Raw genomic sequence first — 26324 nt, 5'->3', positions numbered from 1 at the left:
TTAGGGAGCTTCCCTGGCGAACAGCATGCGACTCTCAAGAGTCCTGGCTAACAGAAGCCACCCACTTACAACTTGAATGCTGGTGGCCACGAGCTCCCACTTTATTATCCCTGCAGTTTTTCACAACATGAAAATGGTGCGTGGTGTACGGGAACCTCTCCAGAGCCTGCCATCACTGCAGCAGCCGGCCGCCACCGAAACAGCAGTGCTATTAAAGGAGACGGTACCGAAAGTGTTCTCCACATGGCGGGCCACCAGGCCTTGGCATCAGTCTTCTGCTCCCCACTTACTGTCAGGAGAAGAGGAAAGAAGCCAAGTATTTTTGAAAAGAAACTCTCAGGCCTACAGGGCGGGGTAGGGGGGAGGCAGCAAAATCTCTCTTGTGGTCAAGCATTTAGACAAGAGGCAGATCATTCCAATTAGTCAAATTGTGCTTCCACTGTTAATAAGCATGCATGTGGTACCTTCCCATGGACTTACCACAGACTTTAGGTTTTAAAGTAAAAATCCAAACAATCGTAAAACTGTATTACAAAGCCTTTTTATAATACCTTAAAAAAATGTAATTCTGCCTGTTCCAGATGTTCAAATGCAACTGTGATAAATGCCCCTTAATCTTCCACTGATTTGGCTCAAATATTTTAGAGAGACTCTATTTGTTTGAACTACCTATCTTGTTATCAATATGAAAAGGAATGTGGACCTCTGGTTGCTAAAAAAAACTTACCCAAGTTATCTGATGTGACAGGTAAGTACACAAATACACACTGTTAACTTTTTTTAACTCTACTGCCAGGAGTTCCAAATTGGAAAAAAATTTAAGTCCTTAATTCAGCCCTTGGGAACCTAATAAGTTATTCCTTTTATATTTCAGTACACAGAGAGTTCCTTGTAGACAAGAATCAGGCTCAACAAACTAAAAAACAGCAGGAAACTATGTACGTGGCACTTAATAGGTGTTTTGATTAAGCTATTATCACAGCAATTTTTAAGCGTCTGACAATAACTGCTTTGCAGGTTGGGGGACAGCCTAAGAGGTAGAAACTTCTCATACATCTCCTTAAACCTTCAAAACCTACACTCAATCTACAGGGCTTAAGCAAAAGAGTAAGGAAGGTTAACTTAGTGATGCAGAAATTAACCAGTAGTGTTTGCAAAATTAGAAACGAGAAAAAGGGGGGAAATCTAGTTATAAAAACTTGTCCTTTTGGGGTACAAAGTGAGGACGTAAATTAACCTTTCATTACCTTAAAAAAAATCCGAAAATTAATCCTGAGTCATGGCTTCTTTATCTTACTCTCTCTGTGGGTCCTTCTGAATAATGCCTGAAATACACTATCTGAAGCCCCAGATGATTACTAAGCAATGTTTTCTTTTCCTAAAGACCCCCAAGACCAGATACTGTAGTCACTTCCTTTGAAAATGCCCTGTCGCTGAGGCCATGTGGTTAACATGTGGCAACAAGCACAAACCTTACCTATAATAAAATCAACACCCAAACCCAAATGTGGGCGCTTATGCCATGCTAATGGCTTTTTACGCTTGGAAAATCCAAATGGAGTTTAGCTAATCTTCCCTCGTTCTTAGACGAAACTGTAGTCGTCTCACCCGTTCAAGAAACGACGCGAAGGTTACCACTGCTGCTGTGATTTGGGAAGTTCGACAAATTCATGGTTTGTTTCCTAATAACAAGGTTTTTTTTTTAAGGTCCCTCTAACTTAATGCTGTTCATGGAAAGAGGGCCCTATTTGCCCCTTTTCGAACTGCAACGTAAGACAAGTAACTTAGAATTTCAAAGACGACAAAAATTCAAGAGCCGGGAAGCTACGGGGTACGCAGGGCGAACCCCTAAGGCTCCCAGGCCCCCGGTGGGGTGTCCTACCGCCCTAACCGCAGAGCTGCCTCGAGGCCCTCCTCGGAGCCCAGGCCCTTGGCACATGGCCCGCAGCCCCCCGCCCGGCACCGGGGCCACCCATCCCCCTCCACCGCACAGGGGCCCGGCTCCGCCGCACGGCCCCTCCCGGCAACTTCCCGCCAAATCCACCCCCGCCCCGCATTCCGCGGCCCCCGGAGCCCCGGCCTCGCCCAAGGACGCGCGGGCCCCGTCTTCGGCGAGGCTGCGGCCTGGGCGCGGCCCCGGCGGCCCGAGCGGCCCGACGCGCGGCGGCTCCGCGGCCCGGGCGGAAGGGCAGGGCGGGAGGCCCCCGGACCCGGGGCGGCGCCGGCGGCCGCGTTTCCCGCCTGACGCAGCAGCGGCGCAGGCCGGAGCGCGGCCGCCATCGCCGCCTCCCGGCTCCCGACCCTCCGCCGCCGCGGGCCCAGCCCGCACAGCAGCCCCAGCCCGGCCCCCGGCCTCACCTTAGCGTCGGAGCGGGCCTGCGGCGGCGAAGACTCGGACGCAGGCCGGAGACGGCGGCTCGCACGGCAGCGGCTGTTTATTTTCAGGGTCCTTGCCTGCGCCACACGCGGGTCTGCACACGGCCCCACACACGCCGCTGCGCACGGCTCTCCTCCGCCTCGCCCACGCGGCCAATCAGGGCGTGGGGCTCGGCTGGCCAATCAGAGCCGCCCGCGGGAGGGCCGCCCCGCCCGACGCGGCGCGGGGGGCGGGGCGCTCCCTCCGCGCTCACCGCTTTTCCCGCCGTGCCGCGCGCGCGGGTTTTCCCGCCCGGAGCCCGGGCCACGCGAGACGGGGGCTCGGCGGGGGTCCCGGCTCGGCTACCCTCGGGTAGCGGCGATGACGGGCGCCGGGAGCGGGTCGCAGTGGGTGGCCTGGCCCGCGCCGGGTGGGGGAGAGCTTGTGCCCCCCGGCGCTCGGCTCAAACGCGGCCGGGCCCGGCCCCACCTCCGGAGGCCGCTCCGCCGGGTCTGGGAGAGTCCGGCTGCCAAGTCACGCAGGGGCCGGGCTCCGGGCTCGGGCCTGAGATTTGTTTGGGTTTTTCGGGGGGCCTGGCCGAGCCCAGAAGGCCTCGCAGCTCCCGCCTCCAGCACTGACATACCCCCTCCCAAGCAGAAGTCCCGGCGAGGAGACGGGCCCTCCCTGGGCAGCGGGTGGGGGCGGTACAGGGCCCAGGCCCCGGCCCGCCGCCCAGCACCCCGTCCCCCGCGGGGCGCGTTGTGGGTGACGTCCCCTGCGACCCGAGGGCCGCAGGCAGTGCCGGAGAGCCACCGGCCTGGGCCGCCACGGTCCCGAGTGGCCTTGAGTTTGGGTTTTCTCCAAAGGAGATTGTATGTGCTGCCTGACAGTCTGTTACAACGAAATAAATTTAAACTGCTCAATGGAAACTAAGAAAAGGACAGAATCTTGTGTCTCATTTTGGAGTGGCTTTTATTAGAAACATGCAAAAGAAATGGAAGAGCCCCCAGTCCTCTGGGCCATGAAAGTTCCTAAAACTACTAGTCTCATACTGCATGGCTTTTTGAATCCCTGCTGGCGAGGAGACAGTATGGCAGAGTGGTTAAGCGCACAGGTGTTGAGTCAGGGTTAAACTTCGTTCAAATCACTTAATCATTGTGAAGCACTTAGCAGGTTGTGCCCAACAAGAAAGGGTAGCAATTATCAGAGAGGTCATGGACTATTTTAAGGACAAATGATTTTTTTCTTCAACTTTTGTTAATCAAGACACTTAAAAGATATTTTTACATTCAGTATGAAAAGTACCAAGAAGCTTACACAGCTTTATAGATTTTCCCCTCCCTAACTGATTCATCTTTATAATATTTGAGGATGAAGAGCAGTGCGCTAATCACTGACACTTAAGTAGGCATTTCCCAAGCCCTAGCAGTGACTCAGTACAATGGGAGAGGCTATGCAGGAAGTCCAGCCTCTGTCCCTCCACACCAGGCCAGGAGGACAAGGTAGAATTGTCTTAGGAACTATAAACTAATGTTTCCTGACATGACTTTTGTTTACCATTCCAACCACAGTGTTACATAAAATATTTGATATTCATAAGAGACCCAAGGACTGAATGTTCCCAATATTAAGGGAGAAAAAAGAGCGTGCGTGTGAAATAGAGGTGCTGGACGTGATGTTGCATAGATTGCAAAAGACTTGAGTGGAAGGAATGGAAACAAAGCGTGTGGTCGTTGATGTCTGGCTCTGGGAGCAACAGCCGGTGTCTCCTCTACCTGGCGTCCAGCGTCCTGTGGTGACTGTTATTAATAGAGCAGGCTGATAACGAGGCAGGATAGGTGTCTCCAGAGAAGGTCTGCGATGGAGTTTAAGTAGTGACTCGTGTTGCACGGATATGCCTCTGGGTACACCTATTTCACTAGAGATGTTTGAAAATAAAGGAAAAAGTCACCCCACTCAAAAGATAAACTGCCAACTATATTTGAAGAGAGAGGCTCCTATTATATTTCCCTCCCCTGGAAACGTGTTTTACCCTCTTCCACCCCTCCAGTGTTCAGCCTTACCCAAGGTAGTGTGCTCAGCATTGCGGAGGTTACAAAGGTGACGCGTTAAGACACAGACCTTGCCCTTGAAGATCTTGCAGGATGACAAGGGCCATAAGAAAGTATTAAGTGTCCTGAGAGAGGACCAGCTAAAATGCTATGATTCAGCATGATTCAGGATTCCTGAAAATGAGTACCAGTTGAGCAGCGATACCTGCCAACTCCTCATTTCCGCTTAAAATGCCCAGCTGCCTAGCACAAGCCTTAGACGCTAAGTGGAGATGACACTGTGTATCTCCCTCTGAACCCTTCCACTGTCTACCAACAGGGAAAGGGTCTCTGACTTTACTTGGAAAGTATGCAAGTAAGGTGAAGGACAGTAAGTTGTTTCCACCTGTCGTGTCTGCTTCTGAAGCAGAGACAGTTTGCTAACTCCTGAAAAAGGAATCAGTTACACGGTGCTAGTAACAGCTAATAGCTAATATATATAAAGTTCTTACAAGACTGCCTGGCAGAAAGTAATTACGATTAAAGTATTATCCACTATTACTGTCATTATTTATTGAGTACTCACTATCTGCCAGGCATTGTCTATAACCTCTTTATAAGTTTTCACAAAACCCCTACGAGGTAAGTACTTTTACCATCCTTATGGGGAAACAGGTCCAGAGAATTGAAGCAATCTGCCAAGGTCAAAGAGTAAACAAATGACTGGGCAGCTTCAGAGGCGGCCCAGGTGCTCAACACAAAGCTTCCGGCCTCCCAGTACTTACTGAAACTATCCGACAATTTCCCATTGAGTCCTTACAGTGACAGAGTGGGGAATGATAGCTGGCGATAAAGGAAATACGAAAACTGACTGATCATTTAGTGAGCCTTCCATTGGCTGGTTACCTCCTCTGGGATCTTAAATTGAAACTCTCTACTTCTGCAAACTAATTGGTAAAAGAAAAACTTTAGTTGCAAGTAGTTTTAAATTTTCAAAGTAAAACCACCTATTTTTTCCCTAAAAGTAGATGCATTCATTAAAAAAAAAAAAGTAATTTCATGTCAAGCATCTACACTATTTAGGTAAACTTTGAAATAGGTAGTGAATAGGAAGATAATGGCGTGCTTAAATTGTTTCCGAATAATATTTTACAAATGTCTCAAGTTGAATTATGAGAGGGCATTATAAAGTGTAAAGTTTGATCATGTAGCTCTCATAATCTATAAAAGTAACGTAATTGATTTTTACATATGACATTGAAAAAGAACTACTGTATAATTGGGGGATTAGAATCTAAAATCTAGAGTAGTTAGTCTAATCCTCTTATCTTAAATTTAAATTTAAAGGAGAACTACAGACTTGCACAGAGTTCCTACAAGTTCCCAGAAGAGCTGACGCTTTTAAAATGAGCTAAACCAGGTGCCGCCCACAACTCATAAGGGCTCCTGGCTGCACCTGTGCCCTGGTTAACCCAGGTAATTGCAGTGAAGGTAAGAAAAGGAGGGCCCAAGTCTAATACTATACAATTGTTCCTTGTGTCTCTGGCCTCTTTCTTTGAAATTAATGCCATTCTAGTTAATGAATTAGTCACTTACGATTTTGGCAAGGATGAATCAGTAATCAATTTCTCAATTGTGAGGAATGTACTCAGACTTCAGTTTAAGAAACATTAACTTTAGACTCTAAATTTTCATAAGGACTATGACAATGTCCTTAAATTATGAATTGTAACTACAAAAGAGAATATTTGAATTGATACCTGGTTAATGGATGGCTTTTAGGTAATCAACATATTACAGATATAGCTAATGTTCCCTTTAACCATCTTTACCCCAAGTGCCACTTCCTTCTCTTCCTCCCAATAGCATAAGACTGGTTTATATCCTTCTGATCCATTTTTTATATTTTAATATCTTGTAGTAGCTTATGGTGAAAAGAATATGAAGATGAATATATGTATATTCATGTATGACTGAAGCATTGTGCTGTACACCAGAAATTGACACAACATTGTAAACTGACTGTACCTCAATAAGAAAAAAATGAACTAGATGTAAAAAGTATACATTTATATATAAATATCTAAATTTGGGCATATTACGTAAATATATAATTTATATAAATACATAAAATTTATAATGTATTATATATACTTTATAGCATATATAATATAGTATTAATCATATGTATAAGTTACATAAGTTCTGTATCTGTAATATGAATAATTTAACTATACACATGTAAGTTATATATAATTTTATATGACTTACATATGTATCAAATGATACACGCACAATTAAAATTTTATGTAAATAGTATCCTGTCTGTCTGCTGATTTGCTTGCATTCCCTTAAAGAACAGAAGGGATTTTGTCTTGCTTTGTCTGTTCTCAGCTGTACTTCCAGCTCCTAGAATGGTTCCCTCAATATGATAGGCACTCAGATATTTGCTGAATAAATAAATATCAATCTTTACCTTGCTTTTTAAATTTGATATTTAAATATCAAATATCAGATATTGCATTTCTGCGCTCTATCCATATAAACATATATATACTTATCTAGTTCATTATTTGTTTACTGCCACGTATTATAGATGTACTGGATCTTATTTATCCACTTCTCTGTTGGAGGACATGTATGTTATTTCCACCCTCTTTGCTGGTATACATAGCTCTAACAAGCACTCTGGTGTCCCGGTCTCCTCAGGCACATGTGGGAGAGTGTGCCCCGGGTAAACCCAGAGGAGAGATGTGGGCAGTGAAGAGGCTGTACTTTTACTGGTTGCCCATCATATTGCACTCAAAACGGCCACGCCAAACAATACTCCCAGCAGCAGTGCGTAAGGGTGCCAGGTTTCTCAAATCCCTGCCGACACTTTATACTGGGAGATGATTTAACTTTTGCCAGTCTGACAGGCGAAACATGGTGTCTCTTTTGTTTGTTTATTTTTATTGAGATAATAGTAGATTCATCTGTAGTTGAAAGAAATAATATAATACAGAGAGATCCGATGTATGCTTAACCCCAGTTTCCCTCAGTGGTAACTTCTTGCAAAAGTATAATACAATGTCACAACCAGGATATTGAAGACATACAGCCCACTGATTTTGTTCAGCTTTCCTCAGTTTCACTTGTTGTGTGTGTGTGTGTGTGTGTGTGTGTGTGTGTGTTATTAGTTCTATGCAAGCGGATCTCATGGGTAGGTCTGAGCATCTATTTCTGCACTGCAGATACTAGACAGCAGCAACATGGCAAGGTTCACTTCCTGTTGCCCTGTTACACACCTACTTCCCTCCCACCCTCCCCTTCCTTCCTAATCCCTGTTCTCCATTTCCAAAATGTGGTCCCTCCAAAAATGTTATGTAAATGGAATTATGCAGTATGTAACCTTTCTTTCCTCACTGAGCACAAGTCCCTAGAAGTTCCTCTGAGTTGTTTCCTGTGTTAATAGTTTATTCCTTTATTGTTGAGTAGCAGCCCCTGGTGTGGATGGACCGCAGCTTAACCAACACCCATGGACAGACTCCTCTGATGTTTTCAACTGTTACCCGAAAACTAGGTTCACCTCTCGGTGGGTGTCGAGCCAAAAGGCACAACCAAGCCAAAGATCAGGAGAAAGAAGGATTTATTACTACCCGCAGAAGTGAGGAGAACCCCCGGGACCTTTCCCAATGCAGTGTCTCCCCAACAGCAGAGCTGAGGAAGTTCTAAGCTGAGTGAACATGAATATTCACGAACGGGCTTGGGCAGAGGCAAATTCAGCATAGAATCGGGGCAAAGGTCGACAGGGTCCAAGGTCTTAGTTCCGCACAATTCAAGGACTGCATTAGACTGTTACGAATAGCCCTTGAGAAGCAGCTAGGACTCTGTTTTATCTTTGCACTACTGTGTCTTGACTGCTTTCCCCTTGGTTCCTGCACTCCCTCACTTAAGCTCTTTAATTACTGTAACCTATTCAAGGTCAAGCATTGTGGTCCGGCTTAGATCACGAAATGGCTTGGGCCAAAAATGGCTGATCTTATGTAAAGAAGGCCATGCCTGGTTCTCCTTCTCCTGGGACCCCCTGCCCTATCCGCTTACACAGGTTTTGGCTATTACAAATCAAGCTGCTGTGAACACTCCTCTGAAGGTTTTTGTGTACATAAACGTTTTTGCCCCGTATCTTGCTTTGTTTCGGGTTTTTGATTAGCATTTCCCACATGACAGTGAGGCTGGACATCTCTTCATCCGTTCGTGGGCGATTCAAGTTTCCTCCTGGGAGAAGGGCTGGTTTTGCTCATTTTTTCCTGTTGTGCTGTTTGCCTTTTTCCTCTACTGATTTGAAAGGGGGTTCTTTACATGTGTTGGATACGAAGCCTTGTCAGTTATTCGAGATTGTGTTTGTTGACATTTTGGTGGTTATCGTTTCTCAAAGTGATGTAAAGATTAGGACTTGCTAAAGAGTTTCTGAGACCTGGACTTGGATCATTGATGAAGGGGCAGAGGGGTTTCATTCAGGCTGTGGAGTTTGGGGAGCCAGCGACATCCCCCAGAATCTGTAGCATTTCTTTTTTTTTTAATTGATGTATAGTCAGTTACAGTGTGTCAATTTCTGTTGTACATTTCCTTTGCCTCTATTAAATGCTGACCATACGCTTGGATGGCCGCGTGCTGGATGCCAGGCAGAGAGCATTGTAGCTTCTGCCTGCCCCAGGGCAGGTGCCATGCATCCTTACGTTTGCTTTGAGCAAACTCTTTGCCTCATTCAGAGGAGGCGTTTGGATGCCTCTGCTGCATCACACAGCCCATGCTTCTCAGCATTTGGACCAGGTCTCGGAAATTGCTGACATCATGATGTACTCCTTCTCCGAGCTCCCATCTTCCCCAGCACTGCAGCCAGAATTTAGAATCCTGACTCACCCTCCAGCCAGCCACCGAGAATGCTGATGATTCTGGTATGGTCAGTGCTCACAAAGTGACTTGGCAAGCGAAACAGCTTCTGGACAAGCCAAAGCCAGTGCAACTCCAGGTAGCAGGGAGACTTTTTCTCTTCTGATTCTCTCATCTTACTCTTCCTCCCTCCGGGGAAGCAGAAGCCACACTCCTGCAATCCCGGCTGCAAAGCTGTGGGTCTTGTACAAGCTGGCACAGCCAGCACTGTCCCTCTGAGCTCGGAGGGCTGTCCTCCCACTAGAGTCCCAGCTGGGGCGCAACACCTACGGTGAAACGGTCCGTGCAGCTGAGTTAAATGCGCAATTCCAAATCTGGCTCGTATTTCCATAAAGTACCTTACGAAACATTCACTGACCAAAATTATCTTGACCGGTTTCCTTTACGAACACTGCAGTTCCCCAGATTGCCAACAGAAAAACCAATACACAGTTTCTTACATTTCCCCTCGAACTATAGCAAAAACAAAGGCAGATAACAGAGTTCTGAAGAGCATAAAATGTGTACCTATGTATACAAATAAATGTTACAGAAAAGAAGCTTTGGGATTCAAAGGAGCGAGGATTAAATAGGTGTAATACAGGAAAACGCTTTGCAAATTCCAATGTCTTAACCAAGGCAAACTGTGATTAAGACAAGCTTCTGCTGGCCTGACACAGGGGTCATGAAGTTCTCTAACTACACTGACTTATTACAAATAAAGGAAATATTTTGAACACATGAATAACCAGTCATGGTATTGCCATTACATTTGAAGAATGACTGGAAATGATTTTTTCCCTTTATTTAGGTGTTGGTTTCTTCATCTGATGCAATAAAAGCTCTCAGGGGACTAAAAGTGACTCTAAAAGTTACCGATGCTGAAGACTTATCCAAAATGAAGTTTGCTTTGGGGGCCACAGACAGAATTCAGAAACAGCTCTGGAGCAGACTGCAGGGGGTGCTTAACGCGATCCTGTTTTCTTGTTTAACGGAGGGACTGGGGGCGGGACCCAGGACCGTGCGTGCTGAGCACATGTCTCCACCCCCACCTCCTTTGGATCTTTTCTGTGCTTCCTCTTTTCTTCCTTTTGGACACTTCAAGTACACACCTTGTTTCCTAGGGGTTTCCTGAGTCGATCAGGGCCACTTCCTTCTCTCTTCAAGGGTGACCAGCCCTGTTCCCTCAGAGACTGTCATTTTATCAACCAACGTACGCAAGGAAAATACTAACCTCATTTAACAAATCAATGACTATAACAGAAAAGAAACAGACGCACACATATAGAGAAGGAACTCGCGTTTACAGTGAGGAGGGGGAAGGGAGAGGGGCAGATGGAGGTGCAGGATGAAGAGGTACAAACCGTCAGGTATTAAATAAGCTACAAGGATGTGCTATTCAACATGGGGAATACAGCCAGTATTTTATAGTACCTGTGTATGGAGTATAACCTTTAAAATTTTTTTACAGGTGTACACTACATTGTACACCTGTAACATACTATTGTACATCAACTATATTTCAATTTAAAAAATACATTGTAAAATAAATACATGAATTTTAAAAATGGTTAAAATTTTAAAATCTAACTTCATTTACATTGTGAGATAAAATTCACATTTCCCGGCAGGACAAGAAAAATTTAAACATAAGTTCTTCCCTGCCCTCTGACCTCCTCTCCCCTCCCTGTGCCCTGAGTATCTGCACTAGGGATCAACCAAGCCTGCCCCACCGGCAGGAACACCTGCTCCGCCATGAAGAGCGGCGTTCTCCCCCCAACAGGACAGCTCCTTACAGGTAACGTTCCGCCTTGGGCTCATAAAGGGTCACAGGACCCACCAGGACGAGGCTCAGATCTGGACTTTGTAAACTGTCAATAACACATCATTTGGTGCACAGCCCTCTATCTCAAAAAACTCGTAAACCTGTGCCTTGATTTCTAACCAGTGGGACAGTCCTCAGAGCTTTTTGAGATTCTCTTCCAGGGTTACAATCCTCAAATTTGGCTCACATAAAATTTCACATTTCTTTCTTAGATCAACTGACTAATTTTTTGTCGACACATAGCACTTTACAATTTGCACATAAAAATTCAATAACAAATTTCTGTAGACCACAGGGAACTATACTCAACATCTCGTAATAACCTCTAATGGAAAAGAATATGAAAACAAAAAAAAGTAAAGTCTCTACTGTGGAAACTGTTCAGCTAAAAAAAAAAAAAAAAAAAAGAATTTATTGGGAGATTATCATGTGAACACTCTGCCGAGCGTTTCCACCTTTGCTACGTTATTTAGTCGTTCGTCGCCTTGTGTCAGCCGACGAGGTCAGAGCGCCACCTCGCGCGGAGGACCCACACGTTTCAGTCGGAGGCGTCGGCATCCCAGCGCAACGCCCTTCGGGGGCGGGGCGCCGGGCCTGCTGTCCGGCGGCACGTGGAGGCGCACCCGCTGAAACTGCATCACATGGCAGAAAAGCCCCATCTCAAGGCGCTTTCATCCTTCCTTCCATCGCGAGCAGAAAGTCTTAGTTTGGTGCTCGCGAGGCTTTAACTGCTCTGTGACCCCGTCTTTAACCTTCTTAATGAGGACACCTGGTCAAGCAGCCATCCAGGGCGCTGTCGCCCTATTATAACATGCAGGTTACACTGCTTCCCCTCTTGTGTAGACGAGTTTCCTCTCCTTTTTTTGCACATGTACGCATACGTATTTGATACTCTTGCTGAAATACCTGACAGTAAGTTGCAGACTTTGTACGTTATTTTTATGGAGATATAATTGTCACACACATTGTGTTAGTTTCAGGTGTACACCATAATGGTTCAGCATTTGCATATACTGCAAAATGAGCACCACGAGTCTAGTCAGCATCCATCTCCACGCAGCCACACGTTTTCCTCTCGTGATGAGAGCTTTTCAGACCTATGCTCTCAGCAACTTTCAAGTATGCAATACAGTATCATTAAGTATATTCATCATGGTGTGCTTTATATTCCTGGGACTTATTTATTTTAAGACTGGAAGTCTGTACCTTTGGACCCCTTCACCCATTTCCAGCTACCCAAGCCCCCTACCCTGACAACCACCAATCCGTTCTCTGTTCCCACAGGCTCAGCTGGGGTTTTATTCATATATGAGTGAGATCATATGGTAACTGTCTTTCTCTGACTTATTTCACGTAGCATAATGCCCTCCAGGTCCATCCATGCTGTCGCAAATGGTAGAATTTCCTCCTTTTTTATGGCTGAATAATATGCCATTGTTTATATATGCCACAATTTCTTTAACCCTTCACCTGTCAAAGACCACTTAGGTTGCTTCCAAAAACGTCCTCTTCAAATAAGAATAAAATGTGAGTTAATCTAAAAATAAATATGAAGTCATTAAGAGCAGAGGAAGTACAACAGATGTAAACAGTCACAACAGTGGGCAGATCTGGCAAAAGCGGAGTTGCTGGCGTCCAAGCGGAACCAGTGTGGGAAACACCGTGAAATCAAAGGAACACCTAATGGTGGGGAAGGGGAAGGAAGTACCCGGGGCAGCATCTTCAGGGCCTCTCACTGCGGTGTCTGCCTTGGGACTCTGACAGACCTCCAGGCTCAGCTGCTAGAAGAATTTCTGTGATAATCACGGTGGGAGAAAAGATCCTCAGGAAATACACTATTGCCAGTAAAAGTGAAACACACATCGTTGTCTGGAATATGGCAAGAAAGCTGGTGGCTGGGGAGGGTGGAGCTCAGTGGTGGAGATTGTGCTTAGCATGCATGAGGTCCTGGGTTCAATCCTCAGCACCTCTATTAAAAATAAATAAATGAAAACCTAATTACATACCCCCCCAATAGCTAGGGAGGAATCCTAACACTTGGGCCAACTCTCATGAGGATGAACAATGTTTGTAAATTGAGGGGGCAGAAAAGAGGACAGTTGCCGTCTTTCTCCCTTCTGGGCGCGGAGCCTTCAGAGCAGGAGAGCCCACTGGGCTAGCGCTGCGACATCTGAGTGTGTGCAGACCTCCGTTCACCAGCTTTTCCTGCCCACTTGCGAGATCCAACACTGTCTGTGGGCCTGCGGGGTGGGGGCTTTGGAGAGGCTCAGCCCCTGAGTGCTGTGTACGTCTGACAGCACAGGTGGTGGGTGGCAGATCTTTTCAGCCACACGCAGCATCGCAAGTTCAGAGCAACAGTCTGACTGTGTGGACAGAGTGTGTGTGTGTGTGTGTGTGTGTGTGTGTGTGTGTGTGTGTGTGTGTGTGTGAGACACACCTGCACGTGCCCCTCACTGTGGGAAAACTGAAAGAATAACACAGACAGTAAGATTCTCTCTCTAGATAAACAAGCCCAAGAGTGCTGACCGGGCCTCAGGGGGATCTAAGATGCCACTGGAGGTGAAAATTGTCTTTGATTGCTTTTTTTAAATTTTTTTTTTTAGGGGGAGAGGTAATTGGGTTTATTTACAATACCTGTATTTATTTATTTAACGGAGATACTGGGGATGGAAGCCAGGACCTCATGCACGCTAAGCACGCTCTCTGCCCTCCCCCCCGGTTTCTCGCTCTGACCCCCTCTTCACAGCCCCCTTTCCCCTTCCTGACGACTGTCTTTGCAGTGCTCTCAGGGAGGCCCAGATGAATAGAGCCAATAAATAACCTCCCCTGGGGAGGCTGTGGGCATCAGCCAATGGCGTAGCGTCTCCGGGGCTTCCTCTATGGTCCCTCCGTAAGACCCCATTCAGTCCTTTGTGCAGGTTTCCTAGGGAGCTCCTCCCATCATAACCACGGGCCCTTCCCTGCTTCCTCCTCCTACCGCTGTTTAAGACCCTTATACATTCCTCTATAACGGACAGTATATTAGGTTATTATATAGGGACATAAACAATGGAACTGTCGTTTAAGATCCTCAACGGGGAAAAAAAAGATTTGCGAGAAGGAAAATCATGGGACGTCTTTGAGAACACATCTTCAATTCATTACATGATTCAAAACTGTAGATCCTCAAAGTCAAAAGCGGACAGGACGTGGCTAAGGTTTGCAGTGCCAGCACCTAGCAGAGCACCGGGAACACAGGCCTGTGATGAATTATTACAGAGTGAGCGAGGATTTCACTGTTCCTCTCAGGGTCACACCTGAGAGGAATGCCCGAACTGCCGGGGGCCCCAGAGCCAGCATTCATCACATCCCACTAGAAAGTTGCTAAGTCAAGGCATTTTCCGCAGGCTTTTCCTGTTTCCTAAGTACCTTCCAACGTCATTCTGGTGACAACATCGTTGGGATGTGTTTTATGCTGGCCTTTGCAATGAGACAGCAAAGAGAATGGGGAGTCTCCAGAACCGATGTTAATACAAATAGTTTTTTTATTGAAGTGTAGTCGATTTACAATGTTGTGTTAGTTTCTGGTGGACAGCATAGTGATTCAGTTATACACAATAAATTCCTTTTCATATTCTTTTTCATTATGGGTTATTACAAGATACTGAATACAGCTCCCTGTGCTGTGTAGTAGGTCCTTGTTTATCTATCTTATATGCAATAGTGTGTATCTGCAACCCCAGAGTCCTAATTGAACCCGCCCCCTCCCTTTCCCCTTTGGTAACGGTAAGTTTGCTTTCTTTATCTGTGAGTCTTTCTGTTTTGTAAATAAGTTCATTTGTGTCATTTTTTAAGATTCCACCCGTAAGTAGTATCGTATGACATTGGTCTTTCTCTGTCTGACTTACTTCACTTAGTATGATAATCTCCAGATCCATCCATGTTGCTGCAAATGGCATTACTTTATTCTTTTTATGGCTAAGTAGTATTCCATTGTATAAATACACCACAGCTTCTCTATCCAGTCATGTGCTGATGGCCATTTAGGTTGCTTCCATGTCCTGGCTGTTGTGTATAGGGCTGCTGTGAACGTTGGGGTGCAGGTTTCTTTTTGAATTAAGGTTCCCTTTGGATATATGCCCAGGAGTGGGATTGCTGGATCGTAGGGTAACTCTGTTTTTAGTTTTTAAAGGTATCTCCATACTGTTTTCCATAACAGCTACACCGATGCAAACAGTTTTCAAGTAGAACTTCCATACAAAGGGAAGGTTGATACTTACCTCACAGAGGGTTGCGAGTTTAGAATAATGTCACGTCACATTGTAAAGTGCTACCATATGTTAGTTATGATGATGAGAATATCAGAAAACAACCCACAGGGCCTCACAAGAGTCATTATCCCTGGTCACTTTTACTCTGTGTGACAAAGCAGTGGCTCTCCAGCATCTGAGGTCAGCCAGTCCTTTCAGTGAAGGACCTCGAGACGTGCATCTCATTCACTCTTATCACTCAATCCAAGGGTTTTACGAGAATAAACAGGAAGAAAAGAGCTATTTCCAGTTTCTGATAATCTGCTGCTGAGAAAGAGGAACCGCAGTAAGAGAGGTGCAGAAAGGAGATCCAAGCACAGGACCAGCGACAGTGAGACTCCTCGTGGGGCAACAAGCCCAGAAGCCAAGCCAAGCGCCAGGGGACCCGGGAAAGGGCCTGGGGTGGGACAGCCAGCGACGCTGGAGGCCTCGCTGTTCCTGCAGGGTCTGCCCTTGGCTGCTCCGTCATCTCCCCGTTTCAACTACCCCCTACCTAAGATGCAAGGAGTCAGCTGAGACAGCCGGGGGCGGGCAGAATGGAAGGGCTGCAACAGCCCCGAGGGGCGGGCCACTGCCCAGGGAGGCAGCCCCAGCTGCTCCAGCGTAGCCGCTGCCCGTAGAGGCCTTGGGATTAGAGTTCCCGGATGTCTGGTTTTTCAGCAGACATTGAAATTCTTGGTTTCATAACAAGTCTCTCAAGTTTGAACCGTTGGCAACTTATTTTAAAAACTGCACAGAGGACTTTTAGGGGAGTGAAGCTACTCCGTGTGAAGCTTCAGCGGGGGTCACACACTGGAAAACTTCTCCAGACCCACAGAGCGGCAACGCCAAGAGTGCGCGACGTGAGCTTGGACTTCCGGGCGATCACGGTGCGTCAGCGGGGGTTAACTGACTAACAAAGGCACACTCTGGCGGGGGTGTGGAGATCAGGGGGGCTGTGCCTGGTGGGGGAGGCAGGGGTTTTAGAGGAACTCTCTGTACCTTCTACTCAGTTTTGGCAGAAACCAGAAACTACTCTAAACAGTAACGTCTATTTTAAACATTGCTCTGGCCCAGTGAAACCCATTAGTATGGATTCGGCCCACAGACCCCTGACTAGCAACCTGTGACCTGCTACACATCTCATGGCTTTACCCCACACTTCCTTCTTGAGTCTGAGACCCATATTTAAAAGGAAATTTTTTTAAGTATGATATAAGCAAGATTTTTATTAGTGAAGTAAAAAAAGTAAAGACACCACCCTCCCGAGAGCTGGGCGCGGGCCAATCCAAGAGAGGAAAAATGGCCTAAAATTTTTTTACCTGTTTTATTTTATTTATATTAGGGGGTCAAGGGCTGGGGATTGAACCCAGGACCGTGTGCATCCTAAGCACATGCGCTGTCACTGAGCTCGGCCCCCACCCCGAGACCCGTATTTTTAATTTAAAGGTGGATAAATTAACCTGGGCATTCTAAAGGCTACTCAAGTAGAATTTGTTTAAACTAGAACATACTTTGCTTGACATTCAAGCAAACAAAATGAAACCCACTTAACTCCCCGTGGGTCACCATCTGTCTGTCCAGATTAGGAGCCCTGGAGGCGTCTGTGGCCGCTCCCTCTTCCTTATCTCTCTCCTCCAAACCCTTGATTAAACCTTTACTGAGCACCTTCTAAGTGCCAGGCGCTGTGCTGAGCGCTGGGGACACAAGACGGAGAGCTGCAGCACCGGCGCTGCCGGGGGCGGTTCCCATGGGGGAAAGGCTGAGTATTCACAAAACAGTGTTTACAAAGCGCCATAGCGGACTTGTGCAAAACGCCACGTGGGCCTCCTTTAATCTGCACCACAGCCTTATAAAATAGGTGTCTTCTGCTTTAACGGCCTTGTTGAGATAGAACTGATAAGCCACAGAAGTCGCCTTTCACAGGGTGCAGGGCAGTGGGCTTCAGTGCATCCACAGCCACACAACCACCACCAGGATCTCATTCCAGACTTTTTTTTCCCCCAAGGCAGTTCTAGGCTCAGAGCAAAATTGAGCAGAGACTATAGAGAGTTCCCACATCTCTTCCCCGGAAGTCCTGGCAAGCACCGCTCATTTTACTATCTCCATGGTTTGCCTTTTCCAGAACATCACGGAGCTGGAATCATACAGTATGCAGCCTTTTCAGATTGGCTTCTTTCATTTACTAACATGCATTTAAGTTTCGTCCATGTCTTTTCACGGCGTGAGAGCTCATTTCTCGAGTGCTGCGTAATATCCCATTCCTTGGATGGACCCAGTTTATGGGCCCATCCTTTCACTGAGGGATGTCCCGGTTGCTTCCCAGTTTCGGCGATTATGAATGAATCTGCTGTAAACGCCTGTGTGCAGCTTTCTGGGTCGACATGGTTTTCAGCTCCTTTGAGTAAATGACAAGGAGCATGACTGCTGGATCACGTGGAGAGAGTGTGTTTAGTTGTGTAAGAATCGCCCACAGTGGCCGCACCATTGCGGCCCCACCAGCCGCACCCAGTGGCCGCACCATCTTGCGGCCCCACCAGCCGCCCCCAGTGGCCGCACCATCTTGCGGCCCCACCAGCCGCCCCCAGTGGCCGCACCATCTTGCGGCCCCACCAGCCGCCCCCAGTGGCCGCACCATCTTGCGGCCCCACCAGCCGCCCCCAGTGGCCGCACCATCTTGCGGCCCCACCAGCCGCCCCCAGTGGCCGCACCATCTTGCGGCCCCACCAGCCGCCCCCAGTGGCCGCACCATCTTGCGGCCCCACCAGCAAGGAGGAGGGCTCCTGTTGCTCCACGTCCTCGCCAGCATCTGGTGTCGTCCGTGTCTGAACTTCGGCCATTCCGACAGGTGTGTGCTGGTGTCTCGCTGTTGCTGGGTTTTTTCCCTCTTCCTTTTTTAAAATTGAAGTACAGATGATTTACAATATTGTGTTCATTTCAGGTGTACAGAAAAGCGATTCAGGTTCTTTGCAGACGATATGCCATTATAGGTTACTACAAGGTTAAAAATACGGCACGCTGCTCAAGTTTGCACACCATCCCTGGGCAGGGCCATCACCGTTGCTTCAATCTGCAGTTCCCTGGTGCCATGCGATGCTGGCCATCTCCTCACGTGTGTATTCACATCTCTCTATCTTCTTTGCTGAGGTGCCTGTTCAGGGGTTTGGCTCGTTCTTCAATCGAGTTGTCCCTTTTCTTATTGCTGAGTTCTAAGAGTTCTTTGTATGTTCAAAATATTTAAAAATTTCTTTGAGCCTTCTTCTTTAACCCGTATATCAATTAGAAGTGTGTCTAATCTCCAGGTGTTTGGGGGGGTTCCCAGATCTCCTCCTGTGACTCATTTCTAGTTGAATTTCGTATGGTCTGGGAGTGGGCTGCAATCATCTGGTCACTTTGTGTCATATGGCAGAGTTATCGCCCTGAGCACCGACATCACTGAATCTGCAGCCTCTGACTGTAACTTTAATCTGAAAGGATTAATCATCTAAAAAATAAATCCAAATCTCCACCTCTCTATGTTTTAAACTGATTTATACAATTTAAAATAAAAGGCTGTGGCTTATAATGTGGTGCTAAGGGTGGCTGGGGGTGGGGGTGAGAGCTGGTGAAATAAAAAAAGAAAAGAGAAAAAGGAAAAGTCTCGGTGTTCAGCAAAGGGAACCTAAGCAGGGGGGTAGGGTGTGGAGCTTGGTGGAAGAGCATGTGCTGAGCCTGCACTAGGTCCTGGGTTCAATCCCCAGCACCTCCATATAAATAAATAAATAAACCTAATTACCCCTAAACAAATTTAGAAAATTTTTTAAGTAAAAAAAAAAAAAGAAAGCAATCTACGCAGACTGCCATTTAACAAACCAGGTCCTGAGTGTACTGAGCTATGCACAGTTGGGGTGCATTCTCTTTTTGAGTTTTTTAAAAATTGTGGTAATATACACCTAACATCAAATTTACCTTCTGAACCATTTTTTTTAACCATAACACTTACTATGTATTTGTTTTAAAATATGATGTCTTCTATTATTGTATGATGAACCATTTTTAAGTATACAGTTCAGTGGTATTAAGAACTTTCACATTTTCATGCAGCTGTCACCACCCTCCATCTCCACAACTTTTTCTTCTTCCCAAACTGAAACTCTGTCCCCATTAAACACTAACTTCTTTTCCCCTCCCCCAGCCCCTGGCTCCCACAATCCTGCTTTCTGCCTCTGTGAATCTGACTCCTCTAGGGACCTCAGATAAGCAGAATCATACAGGATCTGTCTTTCCCTGACTGGCAGAGTTTCTGTTCTTTTTAAGCCTCTGTCTGAATTTTCATTTCTTCATTTCATTTCAAATTAAAACTACAGCAGTACCAATCAGTCCTGATTTTGCAAATGGACGTGCCATGCGGAGGTAACCTGCAGACAGGGTCTCCGTCGGCCGCTGCCTTTGCAAGGATGGGCATTTGGACAAGGAGCTCAGCCTCTCTCCTGACCATGGCTGAGAAGCAGCAGAGCGTTATTTAGTTTGCTTTGCCAAAAGAGAAACCAAATTGTGCTGAATCAGAGCAACTATGAACATTGCTCGCTTTTAGATACTTCACTTTACCCCGCAGGCTCTGAGATAATCAGCCTGGGTTCTGGAGCTGTGCTTCTCAGAAATAGATACAAATGAGCTGGCAGGGTCCATAAACAAAATATTTTAGGTCTTCCTAATCCAGGACAAACCAATTAACATAAACTGCGGTTTGCACGGCATTATACAAATCTTTATAAAAAGTGTGTGTTCGTTGGTGCAGGGAAATTTTCAGTCTGTAGGAAAACGGCGCTATAGTCAACGATTCACTCTTGTACTTTCTTTAAGGTGCTGCTATATATGCTGTCTTCATCTAATATTTTCTAAGTACAGTAATTTTATCTCCTCTTCCTGTTGTAAATTTATCAAACCAAAAAGTCAAAGTGGTAACCTTCGGTGCCCCTAGAAAGAAGGCCAACTGGGAAAACGCCGCTTTCTTACATCGTGTCAACATAAAAGATGTAGCTACAGTCTGTGTAAGTGTGCATATGTGTAATGTATTTACATCATTATAAAGGATGTAGATGTATATTTATATATGCATATACATGTAAAATTGCTTGGAATTAACTGCTTTTGACCAAACTTAAAAGATTATCCCCAAGTGTGTAAGTTGTGACCAATAAAAGCTGCCTCGATGATATTATCAGCATTTACCACAGGAGAAAAATGCAAGAGAAGATAAACATTGTTATTTAAAAATGAATGAAAAATAATTATAACAGCACTTCAAGTCCATGTGAAATGTCAGCTGGAATAATTCCACATGGGCTGCACTTTAAAAAAAAAAATGTTTTAAGACATAAACCACCCCTGGGATTTGGACATAGACGTTTAAATACAATTAGGATCTCAATTTTAAAAGCTCAACGTTAAACTTGACGGTATCAGAAGTACTGTAACAATACATTATATAACCATGTTCTTTTTTTTTTTTGCCAGGTAGCAAGACAGTCTTCTGAAAAAATAGCTCAGACACCACATCTCCCAACATCCTCCACAAAGCAAGAAGCCCAGAAAATTTCAGAGACTTGCTGATGGTCACAGAGCCAGGATGCCGACCTTTTCCCCCAATCCAACAGGCTCTAATAAGAAGGTTTTCAAGGACAGGAGAAAATAGATCACAAAACAGAAATATGCTGGAATAAGGGAAATCTAACTGTTCTGTTGAGCATTTTCATACAGTGGGATGTATTAGGATGAAGGAAAAAGGTAATCACTACAAAATTAAATACTGATGCCAGAAACAAAAGAAGCCCTCAGGTGTGGTGCTGAAATAGCCCAGAGACAGGCAGTTTACACACAGGTGGTTTCCTCATCTCTGGAGAACACCACCTCCTGGCTAGCCAGGAGGGAGGTTACTTTAGTCCCCTCTTGCTCAAGACCCTGCAGTGGCACTGGTACAGTACTGATGGGAACGTAAATGGTGCGGTCAGTGGAAGAGTGGCTCCTCGAAAAGTTAAACGTAGAACTGCTGTCTGACCCAGGAATTCCACTCCTAGGTACAGACCCCAAAGAACTGCAAACAGAGACTCGAACAGGTACCTGCATGCCAGTGTTCATGGACGCTTTACTCACAGTAGCCAAAAGGTGGAAACAACCCAAGTGAGACAGATGATGGATAAACAAAATGTGACCTATACATTCACTGGATATTACTCAGCCATAAAAAGAAGTGAAAACAGAAAACAACAAGTGCTTACTACACATAAAGTGTGTGTTCCCTGTCCCTGTGTGTAGAGCACAGGGAACTATGTTCAGTGTCTTGTTAGTAACCTGTAATGAAAAGAATGTGAAATATGTATGTATGTATATGTACGACTGAAGCATTACGCTGTACACCAGAGGTTGACAAAACATTGTAAACTGCCTGTACTTAAATAAAAAAAAAAAGAAAAGAAAAGCAAAGAAAGAAAATCACGTGTTGCCGAGATGTAGAGGAGTCGACACCTCCTGCGCGGCTGGCGGGAGTGCGGAATGCCGGGGTCACTGCGGAAGACAGGCTGGTGGCTCCTCAATAAAGGACACGTCGAATCACCGCGTGACCCAGCAATCCCACCTCTAGGCAGCTCCCCCAAAGACGGGAAAGCAGGGAGTTGAACAGCAGTTTGCACGCCAGTGTTCACAGCAGCATTCATTACTCACAATAGACAAAAGCTGGACACAACCCGAATGTCCAGCCACGGATGAAGGGATAAATCGAACGAATGGAAAAACAATGGGTAAACAAATACTCTGCTTTAAAAATGAATGAAATTCTGATACTTGCTGCAACATGGATGAAGCTCGAAGGACATTCTCTCAGTGACATAAGCTGTCACAGGACAAGCACTGTAGGAATCTACTCACCGAGGTCCCTGGAGGAGTCAGCTTTACAGAGACAGGCAGCATAATGGGGGTTTCCAGGGTCTGGGGGAGAGGGAGGAGGAAGTTAGTGTTTGATGGGGACAGCGCTGCAGCTTGGGAGTGCTGATGAAAATTTTATCTGTCGATCTAAGAAAGAAATGGAAAATTTTTTTGAGCCAAATTTGAGGATTATAATCCGGGAAGAGCATCTCAGAAAGCTCTGAGGGCTGTCCCACTGGTTAGAAATCAAGGCACAGGTTTACAAGTTTTTTGAGACAGAGGGCTGTGCACCAAATGATGTGTTATTGACAGTTTACAGAGTCCAGATCTGAGCCTCGTCCTGGTGGGTCCTGTGACCCTTTATGAGCCCAAGGCGGAACGTTACCTGTAAGGAGCTGTCCTGTTGATGCGGGGAGAACGCCGCTCTTCATGGCGGAGCAGGTGTTCCTGCCGGTGGGGAGGCTTGGTCGACGCCTAGTGCAGATACTCAGGGCACAGCGAGGGGAGAGAAGGTCAGAGGGCAGGGAAGAACTTATGTTTAAATTTTTCTTGTCTTGCCAGAAAATAGGAATTTCATTTCACAGGAAGATGAAAAAATTCCAGTGATGGAAGGTGGTGATGGATACACAACAACATGAATGTACTTCATACCACAGAACTGTACACTTAAAAATCGTTCACTGTAAATTTTTCATTTTGGGGGTTTTTTTGGGGGGGAGGTAATTAGGTTTATTTATTTATTTATTTATTATTATTTTTTTTAATGGAGATACTGGGACTGAACTCAGGACCTCATGCATGCTAAGCACACACTCTATCACTGAGCTACACCCTCCCCCCTAAATTTTATGTTCCATATATTTTACCAAAACCAAAGCAAGAACAGGATATATTCAGCACCAAAAAAAAAGGAATGAAGTTCTGATCCATTCCATAACACGGACAAATGTTGAAATGAGCTGGACACAGAAAGGACAAACAGTATATGGCCCCACTTACACAAAATACCTACAATAGGCCGATTCCTAGAGGCACAAAATGGACTAGAGGTTACTGAGAGCTGGGAACAAGGGGAATGAGGTGCTACTGCTTAACAGGGCCAGAGTTTCTGTTTGGGGCTATGGGAGAGTTTGGAAATAGACGGTGGTGATGGCTGCACAACACTGCAGTTAATGCCGCCGAATTGTGCACTCAGAAAGGGTGACAATAGCAAATGTTATACAGATTTGCCCACCAAAACAAATAAGTGAAAACAAACAAACAAAACACACTTTAATGGCTCCCCAACTTTTCAGAACTAAAAGTCCACACCTCTCTGCGCGGCAAGCAGGCAGGGCCCTCCTCACTCTGGTCTCCTGGCTGCTCCTGGCCGGTGCCCAGGCCTTCTGGGCCAGCTCCACTGGGCCTCCTCCAGTCCCTGGTCTTTGCTTGCTCCCTGCTGTGAGTAACTGGCCTAGGCCTCAGGTCTGAGTCATCTGGGCACCCAGGGCTGCCTGCTCAGTAATCAAAGGGACCAAGGAAGGACAGCGAGCGGGGGCAAGGGTGGGCCAAGGTCACGGCTAGGGACACAGTGTATGCTTCAGCAGAAAGGCCACTGGACTTGGCGTCCGGAGACAGAGGTTCTAGGTCCATCTCTGCCACCAGCTAACAGGGTGACCGTGGAGCAGCCAAGGCCCTTCTCTGGATCTGCTTCCTCTTCTGTAAAACGAGAGGGCTGGACTGGGATCTCCACGAGGGCTTTCAATTCCAGGCTTTGGGGACTGAACTTAGGCCCAGAGAACAGCAAGACAGAAGCAACCTTCCTCAAAGGAGAAAGTGTTCCTACATTTCAGTGGATGATTTTATTTTCATCGGGGCGCCAGGGGCCGTCCTTAACGGTTTCTTGAGAAAGAAATGGCAAACACTGAACGCACAGAAGTGAAGAGCTTTGAGGCTGACATGTGCAGTAAGTGTAGTGTTCATTTTGGTATTAGGATTTTCACAGAAGAAATTATCCAGAGGAAGTAATAGCGACTCTCTTTACTCTTTTTAAACAGTAGGACTTTGTTGTTTATCTATTTTTTTAGGAGTTAGTTTACAATGTGTCAATTTCTGGTGTACAGCATAATGTTTCAGCCATGCATATAGGTACACACACTCCTTGTCACATTCTTTTTCATTATAAGTTACTGCAAGATATTGAATATAATTCCCTGGGCTATACAGCAGAAACTTTTTGTTTATCTCTTTTATATATAGTAGTTAGTATCTTAACTTTGGTTTTTAAAATAAAATATGTAACTGGAGAAAATATTTGGCAAGCAAGGTTGTTAGTGACCCAGCCCCAGCCAACCTGACCAGCCTCGTCGCCCACCTCCATCCCGCCACCTCCTTGATCTGACCACACTGGACCCCTCACCAGGCTCCCTCTGCAAAGGCTCCCCCTGCCCTCCTCCCGATAGACCCACAGCAGGCAGAAGAGCCGGGTTTAGTCAGGGAGACTGATGAAAATGACAGACTAAAATATACGGCGGAAATGGCGAGGCCGCCCTGAGAGCGTGAGGGAAAGCTGCTCAGAGGAGGAGACAGTTCACCTGCACCTTGAAGGACGAGAAGGCGCTCACTGGGCTGAGAAAAGCAGAGAGAGAATCCCAGTGTAAAGGCTGTTAAAGGGCTTTTGTAAACTGTAACTGGGACCTGTGCTCTACAAAGTTACTTCACTCACAGACTCAGCTCAGGGACCAGCCTCCGGGGTCAGGGTCCGATCTGGGATCCAGTCCTGGCTCTGCCCGTTCAGCTGTGCAAGGGAGCTGGGAGTGGGGAGAGGGGAGACACGGGACCCTCTAAATGAGACACGGGAACGCCTAGACAGGAAGCGCTGTGTCGGGTTTTTTCCTACCACAAACCAGACAGCAGGGGTTCTGAGCGCATCCGGGGTTCACGTGTTGTCCCCATGTGTGTTATTGGCTCCATTTTACACTCAACTATGAAACTGTCAATGATGCTGTGCTGGTATTTATTTAGATTATTGATATAAATATATATAAACAGGGGGAAAAGAGACATATTTTAATTCATGCCCGTGGAGGTCTCCTAAAACAGAACCCGAGAAGTAGCCAAAACAGGCAGCTTCTGGACAAAACTTACTTCTCCTAGAGAGAGAAACAGTAAATTTGAGAGAAACTGACAAGATAAAGAAACTCAGGTCTGGGTGATTCATTAGTAGGGAATTTAAACAAAACTTGGGCTTGGGTAGTAAATTTGTCTGATGTATTTTTAAAATTACATGATACATTCAAAACCTAGGGCACTACTCCTGGGAAATTAAATTAATAACTAGAAAAAGGCACCAGCACATAGATGTTTCAATGAAAAACGAGAATCCAGAACAACGCCAATATCTAAGGGAAGAATTTTTTTCAAGAGAAGAATAAGTTATCAGTTATCTCTGGTTGGGATATTGTGCAACCATCGACAATTACAGTTTTGAGGACTGTGATGCATGGGAAATACTCACATCTTAAGTGAAGAAACAGACCTCGGAAGTACACATACATTATGCTTATCAGACAATCCAGAAGCAATAAAAGCAAAGATATTCAAGTTTGACTATTTAAAGTTTTAAGTTTTATGACAAAAAACACTTAAAAAGTTAGACAGCAAAAGGATAAGGCAGAAATAAATTATAATGCCTACAACAAAGGTTAATATCTTTAGTCAACAAAGAATTTCTCTAAATCAAAATCCAATAGACATGTGGGTAAATAGTATGTCCAGACAATTCACAGAAGAGGAAGTCCAAGAATCGCAGCCCCCGCAGTCCGGGAAATGCAAAGCCAGGCAGTGAGGAGATACTCACATTCGTCTGTGAAACTGGCAAAACTGAGAAGAGGGCAAACACCCAGTGCTCGCAAAGGCTGAGGGGGAAAGGCAGCCTGCTCATTGCTGGTGGGGGTGTGACAGGCTGTGGCCCTTCTGGAAGGCCATTTGGTTCTCTCAAAATTACCCAAAATCAGAATGAAAAGGAAGAAACCGTGGAGACGAGACGACTCTGC

At 45.9% G+C, this 26324-nt stretch overlaps 1 protein-coding gene and 1 long non-coding RNA gene across 8 annotated transcripts in view; one reads left to right on the top strand and one right to left on the bottom strand.

Annotated features, from left to right (window-relative positions):
* CNBP (CCHC-type zinc finger nucleic acid binding protein) overlaps positions 1-26324 on the bottom strand; it is a 50695-nt gene that overhangs the window by 7125 nt on the left and 17246 nt on the right. For 2 of the 5 annotated variants that reach the window (XM_064496167.1, XM_064496169.1), the window contains exon 1: positions 2359-2517. The exons of 1 other annotated variant lie outside the window; for it this stretch is intronic. The gene's annotated coding sequence lies outside the window, so the exon portion shown is untranslated. Of the gene's footprint in view, positions 1-2358; positions 2518-26324 lie in introns of those variants that run through there. 2 more of the 5 variants (XM_031471045.2, XM_031471048.2) reach the window with 1 other exon arrangement.
* On the top strand, positions 15686-23463 carry LOC135323320 (uncharacterized). Of its 3 annotated transcripts, XR_010384744.1 has the most exons (5): positions 15686-16280; positions 17516-18238; positions 18332-18502; positions 20233-20420; positions 20887-23463. It is a non-coding gene; the product is annotated as an uncharacterized LOC135323320 (long non-coding RNA). The 3 variants fall into 3 exon arrangements; XR_010384745.1 differs by lacking the exon at positions 15686-16280 and having other exon boundaries at positions 17252-18238; positions 20278-20420; XR_010384743.1 differs by lacking the exon at positions 15686-16280 and having other exon boundaries at positions 17252-18238.

The sequence above is a fragment of the Camelus dromedarius genome, chromosome 17 (genome assembly GCF_036321535.1).
Source record: "Camelus dromedarius isolate mCamDro1 chromosome 17, mCamDro1.pat, whole genome shotgun sequence".
NCBI lineage: Eukaryota > Metazoa > Chordata > Mammalia > Artiodactyla > Camelidae > Camelus > Camelus dromedarius.
Note: the sequence above shows the minus strand (reverse complement) of the source record. Positions and strands in the feature narration are given on the sequence as shown.